General features: G+C 37.3%; 1 pseudogene; it reads left to right on the top strand.

Annotated features, from left to right (window-relative positions):
- Positions 1-7,744: 7,744 nt before the first annotated feature.
- On the top strand, positions 7,745-8,953 carry LOC111146872 (annotated as a pseudogene).
- Positions 8,954-23,930: the final 14,977 nt, after the last annotated feature.

Raw genomic sequence — 23,930 nt, forward strand, 5'->3', positions numbered from 1 at the left:
CTCCTAAATAAACCAATAAATCTTTTTTAAAAAGTGTACCTCCACTCTCAATTATATTTTTTAATTCTTTATTAATATGTTCCTAAAATAATAGTGTGTTTTCAATATTCCCATTTTCTTGACTCTAGATTTATATCTCCAAATCTAAGAAGTAGTTGCTTCTACTTTGGATGCCTAATTTTAGTTATGGATTATTGTTATTTATTATTATTATTATTAATTATGGGTATATTAATTATGGAATATTGTTAATTATGGAAACACTATATTGTAAATTGCAAAAAAAAAATCTCTTTGTTTTAATGAGGTTTTAACAAAGCCTTAGCATATTATTTTGTTTTCACCTTTAGTGAAAGATAATCAATGGTGCATTAAATCTTTTACAATGACCATGACATTTCAGAAATAATGACAAGCAGTCATTATTGTGCTCATTCAATAACAATGCAAAAGTGCTCTTACTACACAATTTATAGGTGCAATCTCATTAATGTTTGTCAATCCTTCCAGTTTTTTTAGTTAGGATAGGGTTAGGAAACAACAGATCTTCTACATTTGCCATTCCTAAGTGTTGACTTTCCATCACCAATAAGAGAAATGAGACAATTTAATTTGAAAATGCCCAGAGTATTTGTTGATAGATATGAACATATAAAGGATCTTCAGTAAATAGTCTTTCACTGGAGTAAAGACTACCCTAGGACACCCATAAATTATTAAAAAAAAAAATCAAACAAGGACTCAAAAGTAATAAAACACTATCAGGAAATATGGGAAAGTAGGGAGTAGGGGAAGGAGGAAAGGGAGAGCAGGAGGGAGGGAGGGTTAATTTGATTTATAGAGTCCCTAACATACTTGACAAAGAATAACATAACTAATGCGGGAATATAAACATTATTGGATATAAGATTTCTGAAGTTAGAGAAATGTAACCTAAATTCTTCAAATCTTTGTTTTTAATAAAGCAGTAAATTTTTTAACTCTTTGACTTTGTGGATTTCATGATGTCTGATCGTACCAATATCCAAAAACTAACTTTTGATTAACCTACTCTAATTCTAAATGCTGCTTAACCCAGTCAACTATAAATTTCCTTTAAAAGACCATGACAAAACCATAGTGATTGAGCAAAGCTAAATCTATTACTTGTGGGAAAGATTTCCACTTTCAGATACACCAATAGTGTCTCAAAAGGGGAAATTTAAGGGGTGCCTGGGTTGCTCAGTTGGTTAAGCATCTGCCTTCAGCTCAGGTCATGATCCTGGGGTCCTGGGATCAACCCCTGCAACAAGTTTCCTGCTCAGCATGGAGTCTGTTTTTCCCTCTCCCTCTGACCCTCCTCCCCCACCCACTCCTGCACACCTGCTCTCTCTCTCTTTTGAATAAATAATCTTTTTAATAAAAAGGGGGTATTTAAGATAGAACATTTATAATGTTTGGGGTCATGGTTTTGAGTCATTTAAGGCAACCTTTTCAAGGTAGAGAACCAGGATTTGGATTTGGGAAAGTTCACAGGATAGTAGTTTAAGACTTGGAGAATAGGTGAGTTTTGAAGAGCAAACTATTACCCTAAAAATACAGCTCTTTTTTTACCCCACCCCCAGATGAGCAAGGTGTTTGCTTGAATCATTTGGTTAATAAAAATTTTCTGAAGTAGTGATATTATTTACTGGCTTTCAGTCTGGTATTCCAACATAGGAATTTCCTGTAGCAAACCGTTGCTACATTAACAGGTGGTCTTAGTTCTCTGTCTTCATCCAAGTTAGATGTCTGAGGAACCTCAGTCCAAACCACTTCTCTCAAGCTTCAGCTGTCCTTTCATCCATGACAATCTGTTCAATACTCAGAGACTTCCAGTTTCCTGAGTCAACTTTTCCATGGTGTATTAGATGACTCCTTTTGATAAACACCTCAGAAAAAACGAATGTGGTTCTCTAAAACAGTGACCCATATATTTCTTGTAAACAAAGTTTTGAGATTTTTTTAAATGATTCACAAGTTGTTTCTCGATGATATTGCCATTACTAAAAGTCTACAACGAATGATCATTCACAGAGAGAAATACTTCTAACACACATATACACATACACACCTGTCTGTGTGTCTCTGCATATGTGTGCATGTATTTCTAGTTTATATTGAAAGGTTGCATTTTCAAAATTACTCACTGGAGAAAATATATACAACCCCCTAATATGAAATTTTATAATCGACTGTTTGACTTGTTTGGAGTAATTTGTGTCGGAAAAAAACAAAAACGTGCTTTCGGCTTTCTCATGAGAAAGTCCATGGGCTTTCTAGATTCCAACAAGGTTGAGATAAATCATATACTGGCTTCTGATGTGCTGCTTCAGGAAAAAAAAAATGCTAAATATATTGTTCCCTTCAATTCGAGTAATTTTCCTTTTGGATGCATGCCATTAAAAAAAAAGGTGAGTAAAAACAGAACGTACTTGATGAATGCAGAATATGATGCAAGCTACCAATTTGGCAGGCATTGAGTGAAATCTAATTTTAAAATGTAAAATCAGAGTAAGAGCCAAGAAAAGATCATTTTCATTTCTTTATTTGCCCAGCAAGTTCATGATTGTGACTTTATTAAATATTTAATGCATCAACTTCACCATTTACCATAGAATATTTTGAGAGGAGCTACAGCATCTAAAGATACTAAGCATCAGGAAAGGATATATCATGAAACCCTAGATGCCATAATGAGCATAAAGCAGAGGATATGCTTCACCCTGACTAACCTTTTTTGAAACACTGAGCATCTAGTGTTTAATTACAGATTTCTAAGACTTATTTGTAACATATATGCAAATTAATACTTATAGATTGAAAAATATACTTTGCACAGGGAAGCTTTGTGACGTCTTCTCAGGTTACATTTATTCCATGTAATAAGCCCTTTACTTTTTTGTTTTTTAGGATTTTATTTATTTATTTGAGAGAGAGAGAGAGAATGAGAATGAGAGGAGGGAGGGTCAGAGGGAGAACCAAATGCCTCGCTGAGTGGGGAGCCCAATCAGGACTCGATCCCCGGACTCCAGGGTCATGACATGAGCTGAAGGCTGACGCTTACCTCACTGAGGCACTCAGGCGTCCTTAAAGTTATTTTTCCATCATTTCTCACACATATGTTCTCTTTCTCTAGTTAGGCTGAAACTCCCCGCTCCCTGCCCTGAACCGGAAGAATGTCTTCTGTGGTCCATTTTTCCTCTACACCAAGTATTATATCCCCAGTTTATGAGTCATTCCTAAAGGACCAACGTTTCCCTTAAAAATCCTGAGAGAGTGAGTTCATAGATTAGGATGTTACACTTTTCAAGAACATTCTAAACACCTCACTGCCTTGTTATAGAGCAACTCTAGGGGTTCCTGCCACAGAGAAATTATCATAGATCAACACTTCAAATGCTGGTCTGTGGGCACATATAGGTGTTGGTCAAAATCTCATGCAGCCTGGCAAATGGAGAAAAATAAAGGAAGAGTAATAGGTTTTCATGACTCTAAGGTCTGAAACATGAAAGGTTCTGTTTTATTCTAAGATTATGTCCATTAAGTTCTGATCTTAAGAGTCACTCTCCAGTAGAGTTTAGCAGCTAATGTCTGTTCTGACTAGTGAGTTGGTTCAAGCACCTTACCAGTCACTTAATATTTTGAATATAACCCAGGGAATGAATTATGCTTTTATCTATTAAAAGTTCTTTCTTCTATGAAGCAGAAGCAATATTAGAGTTTAGTTATTTTCTCTTGTTTTTACCTTAATATAGACTTAGACAAAAAACAACACTGACAAGTCTTTCCTAGTCTTCTCTCTCTCTGTAGTATAAAAATAATTTTATCTACCCATGAAGTCCAAAAACCTGGGAGCCACATGAAACTCCTTGTTTCACCTCTCTAGGCTCCTTTTTTACAAAAGTAGTGTGTTTATTGCCTAGCTTCCAAAATTTTATCACATTGTTCAATTTTCATGTTTGCATAGAGTATCCTAGAAACTGAATGGAAACAAAAGGTTTCAAACTCAATTTCTTTGCAAAATCCTAGATGCCTAGAATTTGACATAGGAGTCATGCCATAGAACATGATGAAAATAAGCACAGCTACTAAAAATAAAACTCTAGCTATAGCTTTACATTTTATGCACCTTCTATGCACACTACTTTAAACGGATTATCAAAAATTACAGGTAGTGAGATTATGTTGACACATATGCTAATTTATGCCTTCACGTATTCAAAAGCATAGCTGTGCTGGTATATTTAAGATAAAATATATTTCCTTATCAGGGAGTAGATTATCAGGGAATCATAAAATCTTAAAGTCACCAAGCTTAACCATGTTAAGTGTGGCCACAATGCTGGTATTTACTTTTCTGTCCATCTTATTTCTGCACATGTAATACAAAAATACCCACCTCCTCACATGGCTTCCCGTTCTGCTATGGTAAGCAGACAGGGTTCTAAAACTCTACCTGAAATGGAAGCTGAGTCCTCATCTATCAGCAATATTTTTATCTGCAGTGTTTCTTTGGCATGACACAGACTGCATTGTTCTTTCCAACAAATAGAGTAGCATTTTACATGTCTGGGATACTATCAGGTCCCTCATAAAGGTTAAAGTCTTTTAGAAAATCTTCCACCAAAGATTGCAAGTTCCTACCATAATGTTGGTTTCTTTCCTGAATTCCAAGCTGCAGAATATGCTCTCTTGGAGTGGTTTAAACTGTTTTCCTTGCAAAATTCTGAACCACAGACTTGTTTATTCTTAGGCCATATATTTCTGCAAAGTGAGACTGGATCATCAGTCTTGCCTCATACATCACATTCTTGTTTGTTGGTTCCTTTCAACTCCTGACCAATGCACCTGCCTGTAATGTACAAATCTTGTGCTAACTGCCAAAATGTGGGGGACTCTCACTTGCAGGATACATCAAACCCTCTAGCTTTTTTGTTTTGCCTTGTTTCTGTTTATGTTATTGTCTTACCAGCTTTAATGAGCTATTATTGATGTGTAACATTGTGTAAGTTTAAAGTGTGCAACACATTGATTTAATATATTTATATAAACCCTTTGGTTTTTGTTTTGTTTTCTTTTGTTTTCTTTTCTTTTGTTATTGATCTCCATTTTTCACTTACTATCCATTCTAGGATATCACTCATTTTGGGAAAAAATGATACCTGGAAGGGGAAAGTTATGCTATCTTTGTATCTAAAGGCATGTCTCTAATAACAGAAGGCCTCCTTATTTGTTGACCTTATCCTCATTCTTCATCCCCTACATGAATAGGTGGTATCATTAGGGAAAAATGGTCTGTAGACCACAGACACATCTTCACTGACTTGTTTTTCCTTTGCCCCATTTGTAGAAATGCACTTCATTTGTAAATACAAGACTCTCAGTGTCTATATGATAAGTTAATTTTATGTGTCAACTTAGTTAGGCTCTGGAGCCCATCTGTTGGTCAAAGACCAGTCTACATATTGTTGTGAAGGTAATTTTTATTTTTATTTATCTTTTTGTGAAGGTAGTTTTTAAATATGATTAATATTTAAATCAGTAGACATTGAGTAAAGCATATTACCCTCCACAATGTGGTGGGTCTCATCTAATCAGTAGATGGCCTTAATAGCAAAGACTGAGGTTTTCAGAAAAAGAAAGAAGTGTCCTCAAAATTGCAACACAGAAACTCTGCCTGAGTTTCTAGTGAGGCAGGAGATAATATATATGTATACATATATCTTCTGAATACAGAAACAGAGCCAACTTCATATATTGAGAGAACCCTGACAAATACAGTGTGTATATATTTTGATGTATGTGTGTATATATAGATAGATAGATAGATAGATAGATAAAAGATAGATAGGTAGGTAGATAGAGCAAGCCTGCTATAACGGTAATAATGCAGACTTAAGCATACCATTTTTAAGTTAGTTAAGCTAATTAGTATATATTCACTGTTCAGCATTAAATAATATAAGAAAGCATATACCAATCCCACACAATCCCTCCCCTTCCCAAGCTTCTCAATCTTTTGGTTCCCTTTCCTAGGTTAGCTGTTGTGACCAGTTTTCTACGGAACTTTTCAAAGTTAGCCTTTATATGTATAAACATGTATATGTTTTTATTTACACAAAGTAATATATTATACAAAGTGTTTTGTACCTTTCTTTTTATTGTTAATATTTCATGAAGATGCTTCCATATAAGTTCACATAGAATGATCTCATTTTTTTTCACAATTTGTTGCCATAATTTTAACTATTGAAATTCATTTAGGATATTTATAATTCACTGTTATGTCAAGCCATGCTGAAATCACATTATTCTAAAAACTGTGTGTGTGTGTGTGTGTGTGTGTGTGAAAGCTATAGTTTATCTTTACAATATAATCCAGATGTGGAATTTCTGGGTCAAAGATTTATGTACTTTTTTAAATTTGTGAAGTAATGCTATGTTGATATTAATATGACAAACATTTTTATATAATTAATATATACTGGTACCACTCTGATATTTAAATAAAATTTATTACTATTTGGTGTCTGTGGTCCTATATAAGTGCAGGATACTTTTTTTAATTCTTGTCAAGCAATTAATTTGGAAACTTGTGATTCCTGATATTGTCATAATTGCCACCTTGCTATTCATGGAGTAATTCACTGAAAAACCTTTAAAACAAGTGCACTATTTGGGGATGGGCTACTAATATCACTGTATGAAATTCCTCGAAGTAGGATTATAGCAACAGCTGCATTGCCATAAAGCTCAGGGGGCATGGTTAGAGACTCACATAATGAGACAATTTGTATCTACATCAAGGAAGGGAGAAAATCTTAGTGAAAATATATTGAATTGTTAGATAAATCAAATCTCATATGAGATCTCAAAAAGTGATTGCAAGAAAAAACAGAGTTGCTTTTCCTGATAGATTCATTTTGTGTTTTGATTTCCGTAAAATTCTAAGAGGAGGAGACAGACAGGTGTTTGATGTGGGTTTTGTTTGAGTTCTAACCATTCTCCCTTGTCTCCTATTCGTCATCAAAGCTTTTGCCAATCCTTCTGTTTCTGAAGTTTCTTTTTATTGTGTCAATTTCAAGAAAGAGAGAGAGATCACTGTACCCGTACTAACAATGACTACACTTCACGGCAATTTCAGTTTATATGTTGTGCGCTCATCCAAGATGAAATGTTGGTAGTAGTTTCAGACACTTTAGCCAAGACATCAGAACTGTGGGGTGATATAAGTGTAGGAGAATCGTGTCCCTTTATGAATTTCTTCCTCAATCTTTCCCTTCAATCCACCAACAGCCCAGTTCACTTCCTAAATAGCTCTCACATCTACCCATACCTTTTTCATTTCTGCTGCTTTCCATGGATGGCCTTGCCCTTGTCCTCTCTTTTTCTCCTCACTAATGAATCTCCCTAAGTCCATATTAGTCTCCCTCCTACTTAAAATCCTCTGGTGACACTCCTGTGCACTGAGAATGAAGACTAAACTAAGGGCCTGTCCCAGGAGGAAGGAAGCTGGAACCCAACCCAGTCCCAGCATTGTCAGCCCTGGTTGCTCTCGGGAGTGCTGGGGGACTAAGGCAAGATGGCCATATGGCTCTTGTTTAGGACAGTTCATTACTACCAGGAGTGTCTTTGACTGTGGGCATTCCTTCCCCAGGGGTTGTTGTTTAAGCCATAGAAAGTTGCACCCAAGCTTGTTTGACATCTGTCCCCTCAAATGTCCATGCTGCTGGGACCCAAGGGAGGTGTAGGATTTTTGGTCAAGCTCTGTGGCCTGCTCTGTTGTTGAGGATGTGCAGGATGCCCTTTTCTCCTTTCTCAGTGCACTATTCATGATGAGGCTGCAGGCATTCATTTCATCTATACTAGAGAAGGCAGGCAGAGTGGAGAGGCTTTTGTTGAACTTGAACCAGAAAATGAGGTAACAATGGCCCTTAAAAAAGACAAGGAAGGCATGGGACACCAGTATCTTGAGGTGTCCGAGTCCCACAGAACTAAGAGGGATTGGGTGTTGAAACCCAGTGGTCCAAACAGTGCTGACACCACCAATGATGGCTTCATTTGGATGCACCAATGAAGAAATTGCTCCATTCTCATGGCTGGAAATTGTTCCAAATGGGATCACATTGCTTGTGACCCCAAGGGCAAGATTATAGAGAAAACCTTCATGTAGCTTATATCCCAGGAGTCAGCTGAGAAGGTCCTAGAGAAGCACAAGGAGAGAATAGAGCACAGATACATTGAAGTGATCAAGAGCGGTCGGGAAGAAGTTAGTCATACACGGATCCTCCTCTCAAGTTGATGTCTGCACAGGGGCCGAAGTCTTATGACCACCCAGGCACAGCCAGGAAGCATGCTAGCATTGTCCAGCAAGCAGGCTGGTGAGGATGAGGTCTGGTCCTGATAGTGCAGGCTAAGGGGGCTACCAGAAGTACAGCAGCCTCAGCGATGGCTATGGCTTCACCAACCATCTGTTTTGGAGAGACCTCAGTTACTGTAATCTCTCAGGTATGTATGACCACAGATATGGAGACGGAGAATTTACTGCCCAGAGTACCACTGGACACTGTGTCCACATGGGAGGGCTGCCATTCACAGCCACAGAGAACAGAATTTAATAACTTCTTTCCCTGCAATCCTGGGAGAGCCATATGGAGGTCGGCTCTGAATGAAGAGTGACCAGCCAAGCCGATGCTGAGTTTGCCATTCTCAAAGAAGCTATGGCATATATCCGTATCCAAAGACTGGACCAGCTTGCAACAGAGCTATACAGAACTATTCCTTCAACTCCACAACTGGGGCCAGCTTTGGGGCGTACAGCAGCTAGATGATGCAAGGCATGGTGGTGTCAGCCCAGTCCGCTCCCAGTGGCCACCAGAGCCAGTCTGTGAGTGGCTATTACAAGGCTGGCTCTGGAGGCATAAATAAATAGCATGAGTGGAGATGACAAGTTTGGTAGGAGCATTTGAGTTATTGCGACCAAATTTTCACAAGCAGCCTAGAAGCAGTGAAAAGCAATTATGACTCTGGAGGAAGCTGTGGGACCTGTTTTTGCACCACAAATTGTGAAATCTGGATGAAAAAGTTGCCTCTTCAGTGTTTTCTCATGCAAACTTTCTTCCAGCATGTGATAATGAGTTAACTAAAACTCCTTTCAGTTTTTCTCAATTAACATTTTGGTGGTGTACTTCAGAGTGCTGTTATCTGAGTTAAACTAGTTTAAGCACTTTAAATGGATATTTACACCACATCACTGTGAACACCTTGGAGAGGTGTGCTTTTTTGGAAAACTCAAGGTGTTAGATCTCTAATTCAAAGAACATTTCTCATTTTTGTTTATTCTAGTTTATTTTCATTTATAATCTTTTAAGCTAGATTTAAGCTTTTAAAAGTGACTTACTTTTGAAAATTGAGATACATGGCTAATACCGTAGGAACTGGTTGGTGATGCCTTGACTTAAACTGACTTTGTACTGTGATTTCCTTTTGGGTGTATTTTGCTAAGTGAAATTTCTTATGTTTTTTCATTAACTGATTTTTTTTCTTAAAATGATTTTTTTCACATACACAGAAAACTAAACCAAATAATAAAATAAAGCCTAAATTAAACTCTTAAATATGACCTTCAAAACTAGATAATTTAGCCACTGGCCAACTCCTCAGCCTCATATAGAAATTCTCTCTCTGTCATTTCATTCCCAAATCTCAGGGCTTCTCTTAGCCCCTCCTCTTACTTTAAACTCAGTATTACTTTAAATTCAAATGAGTAATAAGGTTGTTGGCAAAAAGGGCCAAGTAAAGACTTCCAATTTTTTTTTTCCATAAAAGAAATGACAAAACTCACAAAGATTTTCAAGAATGAACTTTTTTAAAACCCTGGGAATTAACAAGTTACTTTTAATAATCCAAGGAGTGTTTATTCAGGAAGAGTTACTGAATCTTGGTAAGAACAGCAAGTATTATAGTGATATAATTTGCTCTAGTCGCATCCCCCCATCTCCAGTTCTGAGATAGTCTTGAAAATCAAAGGCCCAGAAACATGGTGAAAATCTGCAGCCTAGTAGCCACTCGAGATGGCAGCATGGGATCAGAGCTCCTTCAATGTTTCACTACAGAAAATTATTATTTAACAATCCAGTCATTCTCTGGAAGAACCCCCTCGTAAGTCTATCTTTACCTAACCTGACTCTGAGCTCCCTGTGTGAATAGGTTTTGTCCCAGGGCATTTGTTTTGAGTTGTTAATCTTTTCGTTTCTTCTGCCCCATTTAAGATACACAATTGCATAAAGAAATGACTGTAAATCTATATTGGTGGGCACACAATGCATAATAATGGGATTCGTATGACAATAGCCGTAGGAAGGAAAGGAGAGGGAAAGGAGTAATGGAAGAGTAAAGTTTTTGTCTATAATTGAAATTAAGTTGGTATTAATCCTAATTAGATTGTTATAAATTAAGATATTAACTGGACTCCCCAGAGCAACGACCAAGAAAGTAACTCAAAAAATGAATATATAAAAACACTACTAAAGGCTAAATAACCCAAACAAAAATGGGCAATTTCAATAGATTTCTCTAAAAAATATACAAATGGCCAATAAAGGCAAGAAAGGATATTCAACATCACTAATCACTAAAGAATGCAAATCTAAATGACAATGAGTTCATACCTCACACTTTCTAGGATGACCATTATAAAAAAGGCCACTGATAACAAGTGTTGGAGAGGCTATGGAGAAAAATGGAAGCATCATACATTGCTAGTGAAAATATAAAATGGTAGCTCCACATTTCAGTAGTTCCTTAAAAAATTATGTATAGGGTTATCATGCAATCTAATAATCCCAATTATATGCCCCAAAGAATAAAAAAACACATGTTCACACACAAAAAAATTATACACAGGGATGCCTGGGTGGCTCAGTCAGTTAAACATCTGACTTTGGCTCAGGTCATGATCCCAGGCTGCTGGGATGGAATCCCAGGTCAGGCTCACTGCTAAGCCAGGAGTCTGCTTCTCCCTCTTCCTCCCTCTCCCACCCCCAGCTGGTGCTCTCTTGCTCTCTCTCTTTCTATCTCTCAAAACGAAAAAATAAAATCTTAAAAAAATACTGTGCACAAACGTTCATAGCAGAATTACTTACAAGAGCCAAAAAGTAAAAATAAGTCAAATATCTATCACCTGACATCAGCCTATAGATTACCAATCTGCAATTCACTTTCACTTATAATAAATATATTCTTTAAAATCATTTCACTTGGGGCACCTGGGTGTCTCAGTCGGTTGGGTGACTAAATCTTGATTTCTGCTTAGATCACGATGTCAGGGTTGTGGGATCAACCTCCACATCAAGTTTCTCATGCTCAGTGGAGCGTCAGCTTGGGATTCTGTCTCTCCCTTTTCCTCCGCCCCTCCACTGTCCATGTGCTCTCTCTCTTTAAAATAAATAAATGATTCTACTAGTTAATTAATCAAAATCATCCCTTGATCAAATAGAATTCAAACACACAATCACAGGCTTCTGAAATGGATACTCTTTTCAAGGAGAAAACAACAGACTTCAGGATCTGAGAGTTTTTAGTAAACAATGTTAATAGATGTAGAGTGAATATAATAAATGTAAAAACAGCAAAATTACATCTTTTACAGAGAATTTCTATTAAAAAAGATAGTGCTAAAACAATTTTTAAAAAGTATAAATGTCTTATTCAATAATTTTTAAAAACTTTCCTAAATTTATTTGAGAGTGAGAAAGGTGGGGGGAAGAGCAGAGAGAGGGGGACAAGCAGACTCCCCACTGAATGCAGAGTCTGAACCAGGGCTTTATCTCAGGACCCTGAGATCATGACTTAAGCAAAATCAAGAGTCAGACGCTTAATCAACTGAGCCACCCAGGTGCCTCTTACTTAATAATTTTAATGAGCATTTGCTAAATGAAAACCTGAGCTATCTGTATTTTGAGAAAAAGCAATTTAATATGCACATTGACATTATTTCATTAGCTGGAATCTTATCCATTCAAATAACAGAAAATCTTGATATAATCTGAAAAATGATGCAGCAAGGAGATAGTTTCTGAAAATTGATTGGGCAGAGAATCATCAAAGAAACTAGAAATCTGAATCTGCCCACTGTCAAGTTATGAACCAGGTAAAACTGTCTGATCAGGAGTAGGGGGGAAAAAAGATAGCGAGAAAAGAACCACAGCTTCTTTTTTACCCTCACATTGCCTCCTTTCTTCTTTCTGAAAACTCTAGGAATATTCTGCATGTGCAAATTGAGCTTCAGGAAAAACAAAAGAACGTCAGACAGATAAAAGTAGTCAAGGTACAAGAAATGTATCTGTTCCTGCAAGAGAGAAGATTCCTACTAGGGCTCCCAAGGGTTCCTATGGCAAGTTTCTGAGCATAGAAGGGATGCTCAAACCCAGTTGATACTCACTAGGACACTTCTCCATCAAAAACTATTGAAGTAGGCAAAGGGCATTCAAAACACAAATCATTCTTCTTCACTGATGAACTTCTGATGTCTTTGGAATCCAAAGACAAGTACTTATCCCCACCCCCAAATCTGTGAAGGCTAGGGCAGACTCTCCCCAAGGGAACTGATGGGGAAAGATTCTGGGTTCTGGGTATGAAGAGCGGGGGACTGAGGAACTGGGTTGTCAGACATCTAGGGTCATATGTTTTTTTCTGCCTTTTTTGAAAAAACTTAGACAAGTTCAAAGAACAATACAACCACAACACTAAGATGAAAAAAACATTTGACATCACCGAAAATAGGCTTTTCCAGTTTCATGTAGCATGCATTCACTTTTGTTATGATATAAAATTTTCTACATTTAGTCATCTTTTTATAACTTTGTCAAAACTATGCAGAAGGAAAATAGGCTGCCTGGTTCTGTATGGCATGTATCACATGCTAAATATTAGGAAATCCATAAATTCACAAAAACTATCATTTCTAGCAGTGACAGCAAGGAGTTTGCATATAGTAAAGAACAACACAGTCTCCATCCTCATAGGGTTTGCAATCTAGTGGTGAACCTAGAATATGCAAAAAAGAAAACAAACAAACAAAAAACAAAAAAAAAAAAAACAAAAAAAAAAAAAAACAAGGCTTTAACATCAACAACAAATCATGTTGATAGTATTTGCCCTTAATATGATGTGATGAGAAAGACATTTTACTCTGGGTTCTTCCCCAGAATCCATACTCTGGTTTAAAAACATTAGACAAATTCCAGCTGAAGAACATTCTACAAAATACTGAGGAACGCTCCTCAAAACTGCCAAGGCCAGAAACAAGGAAAGTCTGAGCCACTTTCATAGACAAAAGGGATCCGAAGAGACTGGAAAACTAAATGTGAGGTGATGTCCTTGATAGACCCCTGGAGAGAAAAAGTACAAGTAAAAACTAAGGTCTGAATAAAGCATGAACTTTAGTTAATAATAATTGTCAACGTCAGTTCATTAGTCATAGCAAATGTACTATGCCTAAGGTAAGATGTGACCTATAGGGAAGTCTAGGAATGGGGTATATGGGGACAGTGTACTATCCTCAAAACTTTTCTGTAAATCTAAAACCAGTCTGAAATAAAAAGTTTAGGGACATCTGGGTGACTCAGTCATTTAAGCATCTGTTTTAGGTTCAGGTCATGTTCTGGGAGTCCCAGGATGTAGCCCCATATCTGGCTCCCTGCTCAGTGGGGAGTCTGCTTCTCCCTCTGCCCTTCACCCGTCTCATGCTTTCTCAAGTAAATAAATAAAGTTTAAAAAATAAAATAAAATAAAATAAAAAGTTTAAAAACATGAAGCAATAAAATACATAAATCTTATAAGAAAAACTCAAACCCATAAACCTGTGTGTAGCTTTTCATCTAGACTTATGTTAATCAGGTATTATCTACTTGAAATTTGTCTTTAAAATTGTCTCCATTAACCAAACCCGCATTTTCTGTGAAATCTAGTATCCTCCCAAGATTTCTCAACATTCCCGGGTAGCTTAAGTACATACAGTTATTTCTAGCTGCCAGAGTCCTTTTCTGATGAATTATTGATCTTATTTTGGCTTCTCTCCTGTGACCAATTTCTTCTCTCCTTTCTGCTAAAGAATTCACCTATTCCCTTATTCACGAATACCACTAAAACCTAAAAGTCATAGATGAACTTAGACCTCCTCCTACACCTCCCCACTCAAAAGCTCAGCAGGTGCTGGAGGTCCAGGCTTGGATAAAAATAGATTGGTTTTTGTTTATTTGTCCAAATTGTTCCAATAGAGAAGCCCCTGAAGTAAAGGCCTATAGCTTTATATTCACACTGTTTGCATAGTACATGTAAGCAACACTGAAAATACACAAATGATCTCTTCCTGCTCTCTGGATACTGAATTTCATGAAGTTTCATGTCAGGAAATCAATATAGCACAGGCACCATACCAACAACTTTTCCCTAACACCCCACCAACAACAACAACAGCTTTCTATTAATCAGAGTCCTGGTCGGAGATGAATCTTCTCAGACAAGAGACTATTCAGAGGTTTGAGAACCAAAAATGGAGATAGCAATAGTCAGGATCAGCAAAACAGGGAAACCATTGCCACCCTAGGCTTGAAGAGGCAAGGAAAGGGGGTGGTGGTATGAGATCCAGAGGTTCTCAAGTCTCAGGGATATTGGGGCTTTGCAAAATCTGTGCAGAAGAGGGAGGCAGGAAGAGAAGTACCCTGCTCTCTCTCTCTCCTTTTATTGTCCACTTCTCTGCAGGTGCTTTCCACTGACCAAGTCCAACTAGAAATGTAGAAAGAGAGGCTCTACAGGAACCATTCTTCTGCGGCACAGAGCAGGAAGAGAGGAGCAGAGGATGGAAAAAGACCAGCACATGGCCTCACTGTAACTCCCAGAAGCATTGGGACACATCAACCTTTATTAAAAATTGCTGGTCCCTCCTCTTAAGACTGTATCTCATATCCCCCCAACCCATCCAACTCTTTTCCTCTTACATCATTATTTGGAAAACTTGAGCTTTCCACTCTCTGTTTACTTCTAGGCCTCCACTGCCTTCTGTACCACCGAAGACAGATTATTGAGTGGTTCTACAGTGGACCATCTCTTCAGGTTCTCTTCTTCTACGATAAAAAAAATAGCTGTAACTTGGGAATTTCTAACTTACTTGCTGCACTCTAGACTCAGGAGAGGAAGGAAAGACTAATAAAATAAAATAAAACTCACTCCCCATCCATTGGAACATAAAAGTGACTGCTATAGATTTTAGCTTTAAATATTTTTCTCTATTATATTGTCTTATGAGAAAGACTGAGCAAAAACATGAGGAGGTAGAAATCTGTGCAAATGTACTCTAACACTAACACTGGCATTTTTAAATTAAAAAAATAAATTAATGAAAAATGAGCATCTGATGTAGAGCACTGCTGTTGAATTAAATGAGCAAAGGAATCTGCTCTCCCATCAAATGGAACTTACTACTTGGTATCCCTATTTCAATGGAGAAGGTTCTAAGGAATCATAGTACATCATATGCTACCATGTGATTACTGGCTCCCTCTTTTTCTTTTTTTTTTAAGATTTTATTTATTTATTTGACAGGCAGAGATCACAAGTAGGCAGAGAGGCAGGCAGAGAGAGAACCAGGCTCCCTACTGAGCAGAGAGCCTGGTGTGGTGCTTGATCCCAGGACCCTGGGATCATGACCTGAGCTAAGGACAGAGGCTTTAACCCACTGAGCCACCCAGGCACCCCTAATGAGAGTATTAGTTTGGGCAATAGTAACTGCTGGAACAAAAAGAAGTTTATTTCCCATTTGTCTAATAGCCATTGGGCCATGGACGCATCCCTTCACAAGGAAACACAGGGACCCAGATTCCTTCCATTTTATGGCTCTGTTATCCCCTAGGACCTCCCTGTCATCTGCATCTGGGCAACAGAGGGAAAAAAAATCAATCTTTTATGGTTGGAACCATACTTTCTTCCAAGAAACACCGGCACAAAAATGAAATACATTCTTACCATGCCCGTCCATTGGCCAGAACTCAGCATATGGCCACATCTAACTGTAGAGACCAGAAAATGTAGGCTGACTGTGTCCCCAAGAAGAGGAAATTGATTTTTGGTGAATAGTTCTACCACACCACATGAGGGTCATGAGAATGAATTTTTAAACCTTCAACAATGTCTAAACAATCATTTCAACTTTTGATATTTAAAATTAATATTGCTATGAAGTTTAATGTCACAGGATTAAGTAAGCCTTTATTTATATATGTTGATTTAAAATATTCCTATTTAATTGGTATAGATTGAGCACAAATAAAGTAGCTTTACTTTAAACTTTAGGAAAGCAACAGGACAAAATGTTCTATCGTGTTATTTTCTCATTTGGGTTCATCCCAGGGAAGGTGGGCTACGAAACAATATCTACAATTACAATAACAGAACAAAACATTAAAGAACGTACTTTTATTTATACCTATCTAGATAAAATCATCCATTATCTTAGTGCTTCTGAAAATAGAATAAAATTTCTCTTATCAATAATGAAACACCTTCAATCACTTAATTGGGAATAATCAAATTTCTCTGCTAAAGAAAAGGAAAGAGTGAAAGAGCCAGGCACTCTGAAATTCAGTCTTAGTAACTAATTCTTTTTTTATGCTTGCTCTACTTTTTGTTTAAGTGAGAATCATCAGTAAACCGACACAAAAATCAGCTAAGTTTTGTTTGTCTGTTTATTTGTAACATAATCAACTTCTATACTGTTTTTCTGGGTTAGGCATTGTACTATTCAGGGATCATAGATGTCTTACTAAGGACGATAACCAAGGGGCACCCATTGGTTAGGTGTCGGACTTCAACTCAGGTCATGGTCTCAGGGTCCTGAGATCCAGTCCTGTATCATTGGCATCCCCGCTCAGTGGGGAGTCTGCTTGTTCCTCTGGCCCTCCCTGTCCCCTACCCTGCCCTTCCTCTCCCCTTTTTTTCCCCTCCCCCTACCCTTCCCCTACTCATACTCTCTCTCTCTCTCAAAGAAATACATAAATTTTTTTTTTAAAGATGATAACCAAAAGCTTATAGTCTAGTAGTTGCTAATAAACTTTTAGTATGTGGTTATTCAATCCACAAAACTATCCTACAGAATAGGTGTTATTACTCCCATTTTATAGTAAGAGCATTTAGACTTAGAGAGACATTGAACAACTTGTCCCAAGGTCTTATGGTTGAGTTGGAACCCAGACCCAAGTCCCTGGTTCCTTCCTCTACTGTGACTACAATTGCATTCTATTTGAAATGGGCTGTTCCTGAAAATCCAGTATGGTCAGTAAGACTGTTTTCTAACTGTTTTTGTTTACCTGGTCTCATTTTAAATTTATATTTTCTATTGTAATATTAAAAACCTATACTCATTGTATATGTCGTCTTACTTCCAATTTCTAATAGTTGTATTGTATGTCCTCCTGGAGGGGGAAGCATAATTTTTTTCTTTGAAGTGGAGTTTGCTGACCTTTTACTAATGAGTAAACAGTGCCACCTTCTGTCTGTGTTCTCATGAGCAGTTGGAAATAAAGTCTTGAAAGACCAGGCTAGCATAGATGGGTGACAGGAAGCAAGGAATCTGGAGAGTTTATCATCTTGGCAATGTGTACCACATCTTTGAACACTTGCAAAGAGGCTAATTGCTTGAAAGGCCTCTCAGGGCAGATTCATGTTGGGGAAAAAAAAAAAAGTTCTGTGTGATTAATTATCTGAAACCTTCGGATATGGAAGGAAGAGGGAAGAGGCAGGAGGGAGACACAGTGACAGAAAGAGGTGGCAAGTATTTATAAAGATTCAGGGTTAACATAGTTGAAGGAAGTAAGCAATTCTCTTATTTGTTCTATCATTAGTTTATTCACTCCTTCAATAGCCATCTTTAGAGAAACACACCTGTTTGTCAAAAAAGAAAAAAGAAAAGGGTAGAAATGAAATAATGTATTAAGCCCTTTAGATTGAATACCAGAAAAATTTATTTTTCTCTATGCATATGAAGCATGATTGTCAAAACTGAGGCACATGTGACAGTTATATAAATGTGAAAATCTTCTAGGGTTGAACATTCAGCCAGGAGAACATGGTTTTTCTTTTTTTAATTTTTTGTTTTATGTTTGCAAATCTATGCTATATTGGAAAATGTATTTTTAACCTCACTGTACTTTCTAGGCATCTCACAAAAGAAAAAAAAATCAGTTAATAAGTTTTTATCAAGACTTGTATGTGTTCATTTAAATATTTCTATCTCACTATGTTTATCTTTCATGAATCTCGACTCACATTAATCTTTATAAGTAGTAGCTACTTTCAGAAATATTTATGATGTTAATCATATTAACTGCCCACAATATAGTTGTTCCTCTAAGGAATTTGAAGAGAGGCTTCCAAGAGAGGTAAGTAAAATTACTGACGTTCTCTTAGTCAGGGAGCTCCAGACCATGGCAAGTCAAGAGCATGAATGAAAGACAGCTTGAACCTACATGTGAAAAGTATGGCTTTTGGGAGGATGATACTCTTTATATCACTTAGCATATTCAGAGGCAAAGCAGGGACAAGGACCATGTGTGGGTAAAATAAATGTATAATTGGAAATATTTCCACATTGTACCAAGGAAAAACAGTTGCTTGATTGTGGGCAGATAACCAAAACCTACCTCTTCATGTTCATCTGCTTTTTTCAGCCTTTTACCAAAATGAGGTAATCTCATGATAACCTTTCCATACATGATTCAAGTTTTATCTCCCGTGAACTCACCTCTGTTCATGGCCCTGGCCCATCCCAGCCACTCGGCAGGACTTTATCCAAAGGGCAGTTTATTCGACCACCTGTGGCATTCTCCCTGACAACTGTTTATCCTCCTATCCAATTAGTTTGATGTGTATAAATTGGATTATTATTGCATATATATATATATATATATATTTTTTGCATATATTCTTATTGGTAAGTCACTTATATGTCATTAATTTGCTAAGGCTGCCATAACAAAATACCATTAATATTTACATTTACATACTGGAATCATCTTAAAAGTCCCACGGCCAGAGAAACTAGGAGTAGTGTTTGCACAGCTTCAGTCTTTGCTAACCCTTGAGAGTTAACTTCCCTGGTGTTCTTAACTTGTCATTGTCCTGAGGTCAACAGAATGAAAATGAAGATTTTCCATAATTCTACTTATATCTTCTCCTCTCTCTCTCAGTCTCTTGCTCTTTCTTTTCTCTCTCCCCTTTGGTCCAACTCTTTCTCTTTTTTAAATGAGTTGCTGGTATATTTTCTCTGAAATATTCTAATTAACTAACCTCATTTCCTTTCTAATTAACCTTAATAACTTTCCCGCTTCCTATAAAATATACTCATCCTTGAATATGCACAGCCCATTCAAATGTGGACTCTATCTGTGGCAGGGTTATGGATTTTAAGCTTCTCAAGTATTCTTCCTCACTGAAATATGAGAAAAGTGCAAGATAATATTATAAAAATTAAAGTGTTACCAACACCTAATAAGAGATAGTTGAATAGACAAATATTTTGAAAAAGGTAAGTGACATAGTGGATTATAAGCATGAGAAATCCAGAGTTGGTTATTGATTTATTAGTGAACATAGTTTTTCTTGAAAAGATTTTTTTTTTTTCAGTAATGTCCACACCTGACGTGGGGCTTGAACTCACAACCCCGAGATCAAAAATCGAATGTCCACCAACTGAGCCAGATGGATACTCTGACATAGTTTTGAAAAACTCTTATATACCTTTAAATTTTTCTTTGTTACCTCACTTTGACTATGTCTTTGGGGACAAAGTTCCCTTATCTTTAGTCTGCCTTGGACTCTTTCTCAGGGTACCAACCAGTGACACACCACAATTCACTCTATTCATAATTTTCTAAGTAAAATGATAATAGTTCTATTTACTGATGACTTGCATGTGCTAAAAACTGATAATACATACATGTAATCCTATCTACAGCCCAAGAAATTTCTTTATGAATGAAGAAACAGATAATTCAGTTTATCATAGTCCAGGCAGAGAGGTCAGGCTGCCTCCCCAGTGTCCTGCAAAGCAGAGACATAGTTGAGACTCAAGGCCAGGTGTGTTAGCCTGACTTTAATGTTCCTTCCTGTGCATTAAAATGTCTTGAAAAAAATGTATTAATTCTCTTCAGTAACCTTTTCCTTTAAACTAGTCTTCTTTTTAAATAAACATAAATAATCTAGGGGGACTTGCAATCCCTCCACAGAAATCAGTAGTTGATATTATTTATTAATCCTTGCACTAAAAATAAAAAAAAATTGAGAAATTTTTTGAATTATATGGTCTCGATACAAATGGTAGTAAAAGAAGCCCAGTAGCTCACACACAACATAATAATGCCCAGGTTTAACATTTTCCCTGTTTTATTTTCCAATTTGTCATAAATTACTTACACACAATCAGTTTGATACATATAAATTACTGTGTTTTTATAAGAAAGTCACTTATGCATGTATTAATTTGCTAGGATGGCCATCATAAAATGCACAAACTCAGTGACTTATACAACACAAATTTATTTTCTCACAGTTCTGGAAAATCCAGGTGCCAGCAATGTTGGTCTCTCCTGGGGTCTTTCCTTGGCTTGTAAATGCCACCCCCCACCCATGCTTCCTTTTTCCCCTCATGCTTGCGCTGCACACATGCTTCTGATATCTCTTTGTGTGTCCCAATCTCTTCTTTAAGGACACCAGTCAGACTGGATTAGGGCTTACTCCTAGGACCTCATTTAACCTTATTTATCTTTTTAGAGGCCCTGTTCCCAACTACAGTCACATCTTGAGGTACTGTGAGTTAGGGCTTCAACATATAAATTTGGGGTTGGGGGTGCCTGGGTGGGTTAGTTGGTTAAGTGACCCCCTTTGATCAGGTCATGATCCCGGAGTCCCAGGATCAAGTCCCACATCGGGACCCCAGCTCCATGGGGAGTCTTCTTCTCCCTCTGGCCTTCTCCCCTCTCATGCTCTCTCTCTCTCTCTCTGTGTCTCTCTCTCAAATAAATAAATAAAACCTTAAAAAATAATAAATTTGGGGTGGGGGAGGACAGAGTTCAGCCCATAACAGTTTGCATAATCAGAAAATTATAGCATAGAGTATTAAATTTCTCTTTGTGTAAAACTTGGAAGATGATAGCACGGGTTTTGAAGCAGTTCAAAGAAGGAGATAAAACATGATTTGTTAGTCAAGTTTGCAATAGACAAACAGAAGATAAGTGATTGTTTCATGTTGGAATATTTCGAATACGTGAGTAACATAGATGGAATATGAGAAACACTGTTACTAAGGCAATGAATAAAGTTGTGCTGAAGCCAGGAAGGCTGGAACTTGGGATGGAAGGAGTTTTGGTCAAGGAGAAATGACTGCTGGATTTAGCAAGAGACATCAGGGGAATTTGGTAAATTAAAGATACAACCCAAATGATAAAGAGAGTACTTGTCAGAGCTAAGAATAATCACTCCAAAACAAAGTGGGCTGAAACCAAATAAAGGAATTTGAATTAACAGTAGCAGGAACTATGAAATCTATTGAGGAGACCTCACCATAAGCACTAGAGAATCTTCAGGAATTTGATGTTCAGCAAGGAGTGGGAAGGGGTGGCAGAGAAAACCTTCCAGGAAAGAGTTTCTGATGTTTACAGTGTAAAGTCTTCAGGGGATGTGGACACTAAAAGCACCTTTCTTGTCTAGAATTAAATCACTGACACTACACCCCCTACCCCTTGAGTTTCTCCCCAAATCCGTAGTCTCTTTTTCCTTTGAGATGATTTTCTACATTTAGAAAAAGGAAGACCATTCATTTGGGGTCTTTCTCAGATTTAATTATTCCAATTTAGAGATTTCCAGTCAGTGGGACTTACAAGCTTGGAGGTGGAAGTAGGGAGAACCTCAAATGATACGAGGAAAGCCCCCAATCTATTTTCACACCAAGCATCAGTTATCGAATTCATTATTTATCTCAAGATTTAAAAAAAAAAGAATTTATTGTTTAGAAACAGAGTCGTGGCCCTTTAATGGCAATGGTGTTTCTTTAAATAAAATATTCAAAAGTTCACAAAAAGTTCACAAGTGTAGAAAGAACATAGCACTTCTTCAACAGTCTTAGATTTAAATGTATGCATATAATTTAAGTAGACTACAAGGGAGAACTGGTATCGTATCTGAAACATTGTGAAGAAATCTTTAAAGAGCAAAATATTTAAGGGAATTTTTGGCTCAAAATTATGAAATTAAAAATGCTGTAGTGTATTTTAAAATCTTACAGTTCACTTATAAAGATGTTGCTAGAAAAAACTAGTGTCATGGTGCAGACATATTACGGACAGAAAAGACATTTTCTTATTTGGGGGAAAGAATTAATGTAGGGTATACCTCATATTTGGTGGGCTTTTTTCCTTTATTCAAGAGAAAAAGTGGCAAATATAGAAGAGGTTTCCCTTACTGAAGAGGAAAATTACCCAGAGCAGGCCCAGGCCAGGAGGCCCCAGAAGATGGAAAATTACTAACAATAAGCTAGAGATAACCAGAAGCCCTACTGGGAACAAGAGATAACCAGCCCCTTCTGCTTCTGTAAACAGGCTTCGCGCCACAGGCTCCCTGCATACTATTTCTGCCCAAGGCAGCCCCTGCTCCCCCAGTTTAAACCCATCTACCAGCAGTCAGCATAGCCCTTGGAGCCCGACTTCCCTCAGTCCCCTATAAAAACCCTATAACCCCATTGCCCGGGGCCCAGAACTTTGAGCACGAGCTCATCTGGGTCCACCAGCATAAAATTAATCCAAGTTCTCCTGCTTCTTGGAGTGTCACTTGGTCTCTCGCAGGGTCTGATTATTTTCTGCAACACACTGAGAAAGGAAACCACACATCTTTTTTTTTACAATTTTAAATGGGACAAATCCCATTTGGAAGACAGGAATTCATCTGGTATTAGCAAAGAGCAATTAAAATAGTAAGACAAATTCACAAATAATGGCACATAAAGATGGACACCATGTTGCAAGATTCAAACCAATGGGAATAATAAAAATTAGAGCTAACAGTTGTGTCAGATTCGCAGGGATTTGAATAGTCTTTTAGAACTATAAAAGACTGTATTAAAGCTTTATGCCATAGGATCCAAGAAACAGTTCGTTAACTCAGTGGCTTGATTGGACGGAGTTACAGTCTTAGAATATAACCCTCATGGCAGTAGCAGATGAAAGTGATGCTGGCAACCAGAAACTATGTCATAGCACATGAAGAGTTTATGAGCACCTAAATAGAAAATCAGACAGAGCCAATGAGTGGAGGAGATGGATATACTTGACCACTAGAGTAGTGACATGGTTATGGATGATACTCCAAGATGTGGGGCAAGAACTGGGAGACAACTTTGAGATTTCTAGTGGAGATGGTCCATGATAAGGCTGTTAATTAAGAAAGCAAGAAACACAAAATAAAGGGCAAATCGTATCACAGGATTGAGGGAGGGAGAGAAAAAATGTAATTAAGAGGAAGAATTTGCACATCATGAGTCTAAATTCTAGTTCAAATCCCAATGGAAAAGTCTAAGACACAGACAGAAAATGAATATACTCAGTATTTGCCATTTCTTTTTACACTTCTTACAGACTTGGGCTCAGTACTTTGTATGCATTTTTGTCTGATCTTGTTGGCTTGTCCAATAATGTTCTCATCTTTATACCTGGCTCTTGTTTCTCATCTCCAGGGAATAAAGAAATAAACACAAAAATATATACACACTTTTAGGTGGGAAACTGTCAACTTAACTCAATGAGTTAATTTTAGCTTTCATTTTTCCATTGAAAAAATACACTTTTATAAATGGAATAGATTTGAGT

The sequence above is a fragment of the Enhydra lutris genome, unplaced genomic scaffold (genome assembly GCF_002288905.1).
Source record: "Enhydra lutris kenyoni isolate GAN:26980312 unplaced genomic scaffold, ASM228890v2 scaffoldscaffold2, whole genome shotgun sequence".
Classification (NCBI taxonomy): Eukaryota; Metazoa; Chordata; class Mammalia; order Carnivora; family Mustelidae; genus Enhydra; species Enhydra lutris.